We start from the raw sequence: 12,002 nt of genomic DNA, 5'->3' as shown, positions 1-12,002 counted from the left end.
CTTGGGGATGCTGTCCCTATCCATATAGATTAGTCGGGTAGGGGATTTTAGAATTGGGGCCCAGTGTGGCCATTTGATGATGAATACGTTGAGAACTCCTCAGCTGGTACCCAGGTCAAAAGCCATTTGTGCAGGAATGTTTCTTGATGGGATACCTCTATGATCCCACTACGCGCAGGTTGTTGCTGTGTGCTCTTCCCTCCGTATCTTCCAATATAGTCTCCTCCTGTCTCAATGAGTTGAACCACCTGGACCACCGTTGACATGAGCTCCTGCACGGAGTTCTCTGCATCCAAATTTCAGGCCTCTGCAGACATGACCCTGTATACCACATTGCTATGGTCTTGGCACAACCAGGAACATGCTGCCTGGATGGCCCGTAAGATAAACTCCATCAAGGCCAGCTCCCCATTCTGCATGAACTGTGCCGGTCTGGGTGGTGCCATAATGAATTGTTATATTTCGGTTTGGATATGTAGCTTCAGTCTCATCTTTCACCATGATCTTACTGAAAAAATGAGTCCTGCACAGGGGCTCTGGTGCATTTGTTTTCTGACAATTTTACGGCACACAGCTACCATCTAGGACATATTTCAGGAGTGCCCCTAGTTCCTCCCTCAGTCTTCTGGAGTCGCAGCACCAAATAATACAGGTTACTCCCAGTCTGTCAGGTGTGTGTGTGTGTGTGTGTGTGTGTGTGTGTGTGTGTGTGTGTGTGTGTGCACCCCTGCTCCAGAGGAGAAGGGTTACCAGCATCCACCCAATGAATGCTAATAGCCAGGCCTTGTGCCTACTGTGCAGTGAAGGGTCAGTCACTCGATGCAACGCTGCTCAAGACAAACTCAAGAGTTCCCCTCCAGGGGTCTACACTGGAAGGTAGGGCTTCCTTGGAAAGTGCGGAGCAATCTACTGAGCAACGGGTGAGCCTGTCTGCGTCAGTTCCAGTCTGTCCTGCTCCGTGGCTGGTGCATGCCTTAGCCCCACAGGCACCCACAAAGACTACCTCTCACTTGAGCCAGCCACCTCTGTCCACAGGAATCGCCTGCTGCTCCCCAAACTTCAGCTGCATTCCATGCCTTTTCTTGTATATGTGCACCAATTTTGTGGCCTAGATTGTGCCGTCCTGCATTCTAGTCCGGCAGGTCTCAGACACCTCCTCCACCAGATGTCACCAGTTGACCAGCACAGGCCCAGCGAGGGGCCCACTCTAATGATTTCCACAGGGTTGAAAGATAGTGGAAAGCGCTGTCTGGCAGAGCCACTGGTTCGCTGCCCCCCCCCCCGGGCAGGATTTGATGGGTTTAGGCACAGATTGCTCTAACACGTGTCCACAATGTTGGTCCATTTGTCCATGCCTTCAATCCAAATTTAGATATTTGAAGATTTTTTTTTATTCCTGTGATGTTTCAATTCACTCTGGGCTACACATGATATGCCCCTACTCCACCAAGTTGTGCACAGTCTCTACATATCTACACTGGGGCGACGGCAGAGTAAGACACTCCTTTTAAGTGAAGTTGGAAAAGTTGCACATTTGTAAGTCTGACTAAAGACAGCTTTAGGTGCCTGGAAGGTCTTATGTAACTACAACATCCAAAATATATTGGGTCAGCCCACTTCAGCTGTTGGCTTGTTTTAGAGACTCATCTAAGGTATTGGCTGGCTGTGATATTTTTGGATCAGCCCACAGTATTTCCACAGATGTCTACATAAGGTCACTTGATTTTGAGAGGTTGTTAGGGCTGCCCCTCCATACTGCACCTCATTCACCCTCCAACTCTCCCGCTGAAGAGCCTTTTTCTGCTCCTCTTAACACCGATCTGCTTTGCTGCCGCCACCCTCCTGCAGCCTCTGGGTCATTCCACACAGTGTTCATTGCAAACTGCCACATGACATTCTCTCTGTGTCAATTTGTAAATGTGCATGTCAGACAGCTGTGATGGAATGTCAGCATAAATGTATATACAAAATGTCAACTTTTTGATAACAGTGAAATGTCCTTGGTGGAAAAACTCACTCTGCGGGTGATTCGTGATATTGGGAGCACCTGTGCTCGACTTTTAACAGCCACGGCCCATCCATATGGCCTTCCCACACCGTGACAAGTGAGTGACTGCTGCCTTCCCACACCGTGACAAGGGGAAGGCAGCATTCTCAACCCTCCTGGGATTTCCGAGCAGTGGCGGGCAGTCATTTTGGAAGGGAGTGGTGCGAGCGGGCCACAGGCGCACACGTATACACACACACTCTCACACCCATGCATAAACACACACACCTATTCACAACACTCACAACAAATGCATACATTTATACATACACGCACGCACCAGATATTAAATTACATAAAATGTAGCTGTCCTGCAGCTCCCGGAGAGAAAGCCTTGGAGGTCCCAGGAGGGTTGGGACCGCTGCCATTAGCTGACCTTAACGAGGCAAGGAAACAGTCTCTCACTTGTCAGAGTGGGATGGGGTCCGTTAGACTACTGCCCCCACCTCTCTCTGTAACGAGGTGTCAAGGATTGACGCTTTGCCCTGGGAACTGAATGGCTTAAAACGTAGGCGCCCAGGTCCAAGGCAATCAGTGACATTCCCACTCATCCGTGGCGGGGGGGTGGGGGGGGGGGGGGATGGGGCCTCAAGGCAGGGGCGTAGGAGACACTAAAATTCTGGGGGGGACAGGGACAACCTTGTGCACTTTCCAGTGACCCTATACAAATCACCGCCCGTTAAACAAATACAATTGCATACTTTCGAAGTGAAATATTGAGAAAAGCAGGCATGTAGTCACAGTTTGCATGTATGCTTTATTGTTATTTACATTCATATAGTAATGAGACCAAATGTTTAAAAAAAACATATATATGAATCTTGCATCTTAATGCACAAAGCAAACAAAGGCCGCTGACTTAGGGTGGGGGCGTCGTGTTTGCAAGTGCATTATGGTTTGAAAAGTACCTGCTGCTGCATTCCTGGTCTCCAGCAATTTTCCGGCAACAATAAAAATGTGAAGATAACTTTGGTGATTAATGTTCTTTTTTTGAGAGAGATCGAAGGCTTGTCTAGTGAAAGTTTTAATTCAAAAGGTCAGTGAGTTACTGCTTTTGTCTGAGATATTCTTTTGGTATTTGAAGTTTATAAGTTAAAATCCTAACATTGAACAGTGAGCTATTAACCGTCATCAAAGAGCTGCATAAAAACTTCAATGTATAGATTAGAACGTTATGATTTTTCCCCAGTCTTTCCCTATCCTAATGTTGGAAAATGGGTTCATTAGGATAGAAATCAATTCTGATTATTGAAGAGAACCCCCCAACCATGGTGTTATGTTTTACATTCTGAGTTTGTGTTTCTCTAGTGTTGCAAAGCCGCCCTGGGCACTCCCCAACTTTTTGCTGACTGGTACTGGTGGTACCTGACTGACTGACCCTGTCCTCTGCCTAAACAGCCAGTGCTATTCTGAAAGAGGCCCTTAAAAATACAGTGAAAACACCTACATACACTAGGGTGCACTATGGGTTAGGGTACCCCTATGATTGGCATGACCTCTCCTATAAGGCCCTAGTACATAATAGGGCAGGGGGATTAGAACTACTTTTAAGTCCCTAGAATATAATAAGGCATGGCAGTTTAGAGGCCAGCAGCCCTTTCTGCGCTTGCATGTGTACACTGCTGAAGCCTGAGGTTAGTTTAAAAGTAGCCCTGTGTTATAGGGCTGCTTTTAAAATGCAAATTGTGCCCAAACTCGACTTTTGGGTTTGGGGAACTTACAAATTGATCAACTACAATGTTGGGGCAAAATTAAGTGGAAAAATGTTTTCCACTTAACTATGGCTGTATCATATTTGCCACATAATACATAATCTGCTGCATAATCTAACGATTTCCTCCAAAACAATTTTGTAGCTCAAACGGATCCCAAATTACTAAAAGAAATGTGACTTGTGTTGCTGTGAAGTTTAGGGCCCTTTGCAAAGGTTAGTAAAGAAAACAATTCCTAAGAAAACAATTGGTCCCAGACACTCCTAATGACACTCACATTAATACCTGTAGGAGAGTGTAGTATGCAATCAATTCATACAACCGAAAATGTATAATGTAAAGGCACATTCAACAGGGAAATCTCATAGATAAGAGGCCAACCAAAGTCAATTAAATTGCAAATATCAATTTATTTCCCGCTGAATCATATTCATAAAATGCAAACTTAGGGGCTGACTACGATGGCAGGCGGACTTCAGTACCACCGCCATCGAATCGGGGAATGGGACCGCTGGCCTTCAAGGTGGAGGCCCCACGATAGGCATTACAATGCGACTGCCACTACGGTGTTCGCAGTGCCTATCTTTTACATTGCAGCAGGTGCTGCTGGCTGCATCATCCGCCGCAAAGTAAAAAAAAAAGGAACATGTTAAATATATCGGTGCCTGCCACATGGTGCAATGATATGTTGTGGGGCATCATAGATGCCCCCCAGGACCCATGTCTGGGGGCCAGGGGTAAAGGGGCCTGCTATGGGCCCCCAATGTCCCTTTCGCCAGCATTTCCATGGCAGGTGAACCGCCATTGATAAGCTGGCGGGTAAGGGACATCGTAATCCCTGCTGCGGTGCATGGTAGGCACCACCAGCATTGTAGGAACCACGAGCCCCTCCACCACACCGGCGGGCTCAAGAAGCCCATCGGGTGCGTGGTGGTTGGTCTTTCCGACCGCCAGGTAACCACCCGCCATTGTAATATGGCGGGCTGTGATGCAGTCACCAATGGCGGTGGGACCGCCACCGACGGGGTGACGTGGCGGTCCCACTGCCATTATAATCACCCCCTAAGTTTGGTGTGCATGCAAATCCTACATTGCCAACCCCTGGCAAGTTGCACTGCTAGTGCTGGAAAAAGGCCAATGGAGGTACCAATGGGTGAGGTGGACTGGCCTCAAGGGTCTTGTGACCTCAATGACAGATTCACTGTCGATCTAGGATGTGCTTCTTCATATGCCTGCCCGTAAGACTGGAAGTGAACTGCAGTATGGATTGTGGTGGACAGGTCCACCTGCGGGTGCTAAGACACCTGGGCTTCTAAGGTCTATCGGGCCTTCTAAGGTGTAGCATCGGAATAAGCTCTGTCAGGAGTGTGGTATGGTGAACTGGTCATAAAGGTCTGAACATAGTTCTCCAGTTCCAAATTCAGCAGCTCTGGCCAGAGTGCCACATTCTCTCCCACACTGAACACCATACTGCCCCACTGAGAGAAACTCGCACTGCCTTCAGCACAACTCAATTGTGCTGCGACTAAATTCAAATTATGCACTAGACAACAGTAAAATGCTGCCTGAAAAAAATGAATAACACCCTGGAAAAAGCAAACACTCATAGGGAATGCAAGAATAAGCAAAGCATGTGAACTGTAATCAGAAAAAAACATGGTTACCTTAACGGTTTTAAACTCATTATTCAGAAATCAGTAAGTGATTTTGCCTGAAAAGTTCAAGACATGGCTACAGGACCAGGAAGGGACCCCTTTCAATGTCCATTGCTTATATCCTTTCAAAATGTATGCAGTTTGGTTTAAAAAAGACCACATCCCCAAACACAGAGCCGCATTTTATAAGCTAATATAATTAAAAAGTTGAAAACGATCATATGAAACGTTTCCACTCTACCCATCAACCAGGTATTGCAGTCCCTTTAGGAATGGCGCATTTACCCACCCTGGGAAAACAATGTTGTTCAAAGAAAGAAGATAAAAAGAAAGTAGCGCTTTCACTGGCAAACTCTGTAAAGTGGCGCTAATATGTGTGGGTGTAAATAACAGTCTGGCCTGTCTGCTGTCCACTCTGTATTGCTTTATTTAGGTATTTAACTATTTTTTCTCTCCATTCCGAGGTTTTTCTTTTCTATAGAAAACGGTCAGAAAATGAGGACATTTACAGCCAAAGTGTTCGGCCTTTTTTGGATCAATTTCACAGGGGAACAAATAAAGAAAAGGAGAGGCAAGAGAGAGTACCTTAAGAGCTGCCTCTTGAAATCAGCACGTAAGCAGGAGCGAGACAGAGACAGAAAGAGGTGGAGGAATAAAGAGAGGAGGGCAGCCGCCAGAGGCAGATCAGGAGTAGTGGACACGGCCCTTGCCATGAAGGAAAAGAGACAGCGTTTATTTTTTCTCCGTTCTCTCCCCTTCCCAGAACGGCTGAGCCTTCCTGCAGCATAACAAAAGGCAGAGGGCGGGTGGCCTCTGACTCCAGGCAGGTCAAGTGCAGGGCCATTAGGTAGCGCTTTCGTGTGCTAATGGCCCTGCGATAACAGAAGGGAGAGGGGAAATTCCTTTGTCCCCTCGTCCCCCCCACCCTTGTCCCCCCGTGTCTGCCCACTCCAAAATCTGGGGGGATATATCCCCCGCGTCCCCCACACTTCCTACGCCCATGCCTCACGGCACTTTTACCAGGCCTCGCCCACAGGGCTGTGAAATCCTCAGGCTGGCAAAGTTCAGCTCCGGTAGCAAAGAGCCTGCACTTTTTGTGCATATCTAGCTCCTGACTGCCAGACCTGAACAAGAAGAGTGCCTGTCAGGCTGACTTATGCTCGCCCCGACAAATACTCTTCTCTAAAAAAGAGTTGAGGGGGCATGGCCCCTTTGCTTGTATAGACTGGTTACGTCTGCCTCCGAAGCTTTTTGCCCCTGGAGCTGAATATTTGGTGCCTGCTTATATGCATAAATGTATGAATTTGTTGATTGTTGTGAAGGTGTGTGCGTGTGTGAATGCATGGGTATGAGAGTTTGTGTATATGTTTGCGTGTAGTCACCCGCCCTTCCTGTCAAAATTACTGGCTGTCACTGTTTTACCTCTCACAGCGCTGCAGCCAGTGCTTACCTTAAAATCCATGGCTCAAGGGACGTTGTCACGTGTCGTATGAGAGTATCTATTGGGTGTTTTCCCTCTGGCAGCCTGTGACTCCCTGCTGCCTGTCGCCCTTCTGTTTGCAGTTAGGGTGCTGATCTACTGTCCCGGAGTCCAGCCTGCTCTGTCTGTTGCCTCTGCTGGCGGTTAATGGAGCTGGACTTCCGCCCTCTGCTGGTCAGGACCCAGTACTGCCCCACCCTGTAACCTGGACCAGACAGAACTCTTGACCCAGGAACATGACTCACTGCAGTGGCTCTCGTCAAACTCTGAAGAAGGGAACTTGTGGATTGTGTCTGGTCTTCCCCCATGAGCTGCAAAGACAGAAGGTAAATTGCCAGAGGGAGGAGCTCCTCGGAATGGCCTGTGCAGTGAAATAAGATTAAGCACTTTGTCCTGACTGTGTTCGTGTGAAGAATAATCTCCAGGATGGACAGACCTGCCTCGAGATCTGTGCCCGGCTAAGACCGCTCTGCTGACCCCTGAACTCTTCTCTGTAATCCTGGCAGCTGCCGGTCTTCAATCATATCAGAGAGAAGTCTGTGTCAATGCCCATCTCACTCTGTTCACGCCTGTGCTGTATCCAGTCCTGCTTCATCTCAGTCTCTCTTACTGCCTGTGCTTTCTCTCCTTCCATACATGCTTTCATTCTCCATTCACTCCTTCATTTTAAATTCTGCCTGCCCTTACACCTGTTTATTCTCCAAAGCTGCCTACTCGGTCTCTGTCCTTGCCTCTACTCTAATTCCCACTCTCGAACTTCAATCTTGCTTGCTCCTTGTCTCTATCAGTCAGTGTCTGACTTCACTTTTCTTTCCTGCAGCTCCTTTTCTGACATAGGCGTTCGTGGTAGAGGCAAGACTGCCTTCACTTGACAGTGTCACCACTATTTCGCTCTGGTCTTTTTGTAGCGTCCAATGGGACAGTGGTACCTTTGGCACTACTGAGCTCTAGAGACCTGGAGTCAGGTACCAACTTGGTGGTGGACACTGGATCTGCCTGCAGCATTTTCTTTGTCCTTTGGACAGTATGTTGGAGTTTTCAGATGACTCAACACTGTTTTGTCCAAGTGTCTAAGCTCTTTGACGACTCCCTCACTGACCTGTGGAGTGTCATTTACGCAGACTCCCTTCCAGTCCTTTGCAGTTTACTGAAATCTCCGACTCTCTCAACATACTGTACAGTGTACTGAGCTCCCTTTCTCCCTCACTGCGTTGGGTAGGTACCGAGCTCCCCACTGACTTGCTCCTTTGCTCTTATTCATGCAGTTTCTTCTTCAAGATGGCTACGGGTGCCCTCTATGGTGCACTTTCAAGAAGAAAACAAGAGTGCGAATAGCTGTTGGTGTTTGGGCAAGCATCCACATTCTCCCCATATGGACACAAACACACTAATTGAGCCATACGTTCAGATAGTAATGGGGGCAAGGGTTGAGGTGAATCATTTCTGTTTTGAAGGTTTGACTCTTTCCATCTTCTATTTCCCCCTCTCCGGTGTTGTGGGTCATGAGAACATTATACCCAACCTCCAAAAACAACCCTAATTTTTTTTTTTCAAGCATGCACAATTTAGGACACCATGTTTTCCCATATACATTTACTACTTCTTTGGTTGTTAACTTTGAAAAGGGGGTTGGTCTGCAGGTAATGGCTGTGCATTTCAAATTCTCACAGCCCATGTAAGTAATTTAGAATGAAACTTTCATGTAGCTTTCTTTGAAAAAATAGACAACTGTATAAACACAATGTCCGGTGCTTTGTGAGAATTAATGAATGCACTGCTCCTTGCACATATTTTAGTATGAGTGGCTAAATTGGTGTGTGTTGATGTGAGTGCACGAGTGAATGGCTTGAGTGAGGAACTGTCATTGAATGCTTGGTGAGAGTGAGTGCATGAGTGTTGCTGTGAATAAAGGTTTAAGGTGAAGTGGTGTAACTGGGTGTATGGTAATAATCATTATGGGTCATGGATGAATCAGTATATAGTACTACAAACAAACTACTCAGTGCTGTTCACAAACCTACGTGCAGAGTTTACACCTCTGCCTCTCCAATCTTTTATGTGCAGGGATCTCTGCACCGAGACCGGAGTCTCTGCATACGTAAGTATACGTTCTAGGAGTAAATGTGGGAGGAGTAGTGGCTGAAAATGGGAAATACTACTAAAGGGGAGGGTAGTAGGGAGGAGTAAGGAAGGGCTAAAGGTTAGGAAGGTGTTTAGGGAGGGTTGTGTACCCATCCACAAAAGAGTAAGCACATTACTATTCACAAACATCACTTCGAATGTTACTACCTCAAAAAGGGATCTAAAATGGTAGTACATTACTGCATATCAGAGCTGAAGGAAGACCAGCACCACACATTGCAAGCCACTGGTACTGCAACACCCTCCCGCAGAAGTTAGTGGAGTATGGGACTTAAAATACGAATCCATAGAAAATAATGTTAAACTAGTTGGAAATATAATTAAATAGAATTTAATGTTAATAAAAAATATGAAAATAGTACACATTTTTGACATTCAAACATTAATGTTACAATACATGTTATTAAAATATAATTACATTTCTTTCTATTGAATTGTATGCATAACTTTGAATAATACATAATAAAAGTAATTTTTGACTTTAATTATTTAATTTAAACTTGAGAAAAATAGTTTACATTTCATTTAAAGATTTATTTGACAATTAATTGAATAGTGCTGATGTATTTTTCTTTGGTTCTACATTTAAAATAAATACATAAAACGAAGTTACAATAATAACATAAAAAATATTTTGGCAAACGTTTTCCAAGTTAAACAAACTTTTTTTAACCTTTCCCTATAATTTACCACGTGAAAATCTTTGCTCTTCTACATTTGAGTCCCTGCCTCCATTGTTTTCCATGGGAGTGGTTTGCAGTACCAGGTGGTGGCTATGTGTGGTGCTGGACTTAATGAGTTTTTTTTTAGTAGTACATTACACTCGTAAATTTGGTTCCACCCTCTGTTTCAGGGGCTGGATATGCGGGAGTTTGCACTTTTGAGTAACTTTATGCCTGGATTTTGTGAATACTCCGAATAAAGTTGCACATGCAAATTACTCACACGTTCAACTTACCTTTGTGATTAGCTCCAGCTTACATATACCAGTGGTAGTGTGGTTGTTTATTGTGCTACTTACACATGCCAATCAAAATACAGTACAATCCTTTGATAATTTGACAGATCAAATACATTTTGTACCAAGCTTTGGCCAAGCCAGTAGGTATTGCATATAAATTTTTTTTAACTCTTTTTATTGACTCTAACAAGAAAAACAGACCATATTTTCAAAACATAATGCAAAATATAAATATTCCAACTCAGTTTCAGATATCGTACTTCTTTATTCCTGATCTTTGTTACACATATATAGACTGACTGCAGCTACTTGTTCTCACCAACCCTCACCAGGTTCCTGATCCAATGGGCCCTGCCCTCCCATTTTACATCATCTCTCACCATGGGGACCAGATTTCTTTGTATTTTGCTGGACACCCCCTGTCCAGGTAGACCCATTCCTCAGCAGCAGCACAGAAGTCCATCACTCTAGTCCACTCGGCCATCGTTGAGGTAGTTGAAGGTCTCCAGTTTCAGGCAATCGCTCTTTTGGCAATCATCATGCTTGGTGCCACCAATCATTTTTCTAGCCCAGTTTCCGTCTCAACATGGCATTATTCCCAGAACTTGCCATTAGCCATGAAAGTCATATAAACATGTCTTTTTCTTCTCTTTTCCACTTTTTTATGTTTATATAAATTGTTATTGATATTATATTGATGTACATATAGCTGAATTTTGCTTATACATAAATCATTTGTATATAATTGTATCCATTGACAATTTTTGCCACAAATATTCACACTATTTACACTGTACAATACAGAATGATTTTTTCTTATTAATTGTCTTCCATTCTCATAAAATTGAAAAATATGATAATAAATTTTGAATTTCAATTGACATATATTGGTATGTTGTTATCCATGGTTGCTTGAACAGTCAGTCCACTTTTTTAGTATGGTTTCCTATATGTTCTCTTCACATATATTATTCCCAGAATTGCCATCTTTATGGGTCTCATCAATGTGAATGCCGAGCACTCGAGCCAAGGTTGCTTGTACTCTGCTCCAGTACCTGGATATGATTGGACACTCCCAAATTATGTGCATAAAGGTGCCCCTGTGTAAGCAACAACTTGTGCAGTTTAGAGTAGGACTCCTCCTCATTTTGTGTAGCTGTGCCGGTGTAAGGTTAACCCCATGAAAGTAGTTGAATTGAATGAGACTAAGTCTCGCAAGTATCACCAGTTCCCTTGCCGCTATTTTGGCTTCCACCCAGTCTTCCTCCTCAAGTATCCCTAGTTAATATTCCCATCTATCCCTAAGTGTTTGTAATGGTTCTGACATGTTCACCATTTGTGTTCTGTACATGTATGAAATTGTTTATTCCTCTGCCGTTCCATAGTTAGGCGGGCCTCCAGCGGGTTAAACATCGTGGAGGCACTCGATGATTTTGTCATGATGTGCTGGATTTGAAAGTAGTGTAGCAGAAAATTATGTTTTTTGGAGCTCAAAGTCCTTTTGCAGATGGTCAAAGGTCTTAATATGAGATGATTCCCATAGGTTGCCTACCTTCGATATACTGATGGCGTCCCATCTCGTAAGGCCGCTCAGTTGAGGACCTCTGGTAGCCACACACCATGTCATAGGGGTGATTCCCTCATGAGTCTCCCATCCCACTTAATGTCTCGCAGTGTGTGGTGCCAGCAGTTCATTATATTCCAGGTCACAACCAGAATATCCCCGCTTGCTTTGTTATTACTGTTAAGTTGCAATAAACGTCCACAGACTCACGAAGACTACTTTCAGTTTGATAGCCAAGATTTGACAGCTGAGACGAGCAGAGACACCTACAACTCCACTCACAGGAGATACCACGCAAAGATCAAAGAAGTCAGAAAAGCGACCCTCGTGATCAGACTTGAATCCTGCGCCAACACTGACAAAGAACTCTTCAGCATCCTCAATTAATTCACCAGCATGACGACCGCCACCAATATCATCATCCCCTCGCAAACCCTCCGG

The 12,002-nt window shown here is 44.9% G+C and overlaps 1 protein-coding gene across 3 annotated transcripts in view; it reads left to right on the top strand.

Annotated features, from left to right (window-relative positions):
- SLC26A11 (solute carrier family 26 member 11) overlaps positions 1–12,002 on the top strand; it is a 256,645-nt gene that overhangs the window by 150,656 nt on the left and 93,987 nt on the right. The window lies entirely within an intron of this gene.

The sequence above is a fragment of the Triturus cristatus genome, chromosome 7 (assembly GCF_964204655.1).
Source record: "Triturus cristatus chromosome 7, aTriCri1.1, whole genome shotgun sequence".
NCBI classification, from domain to species: domain Eukaryota; kingdom Metazoa; phylum Chordata; class Amphibia; order Caudata; family Salamandridae; genus Triturus; species Triturus cristatus.
The sequence above is the reverse complement of the archived record's forward strand: the minus strand, read 5'-3'. Positions and strand labels throughout refer to the sequence as shown.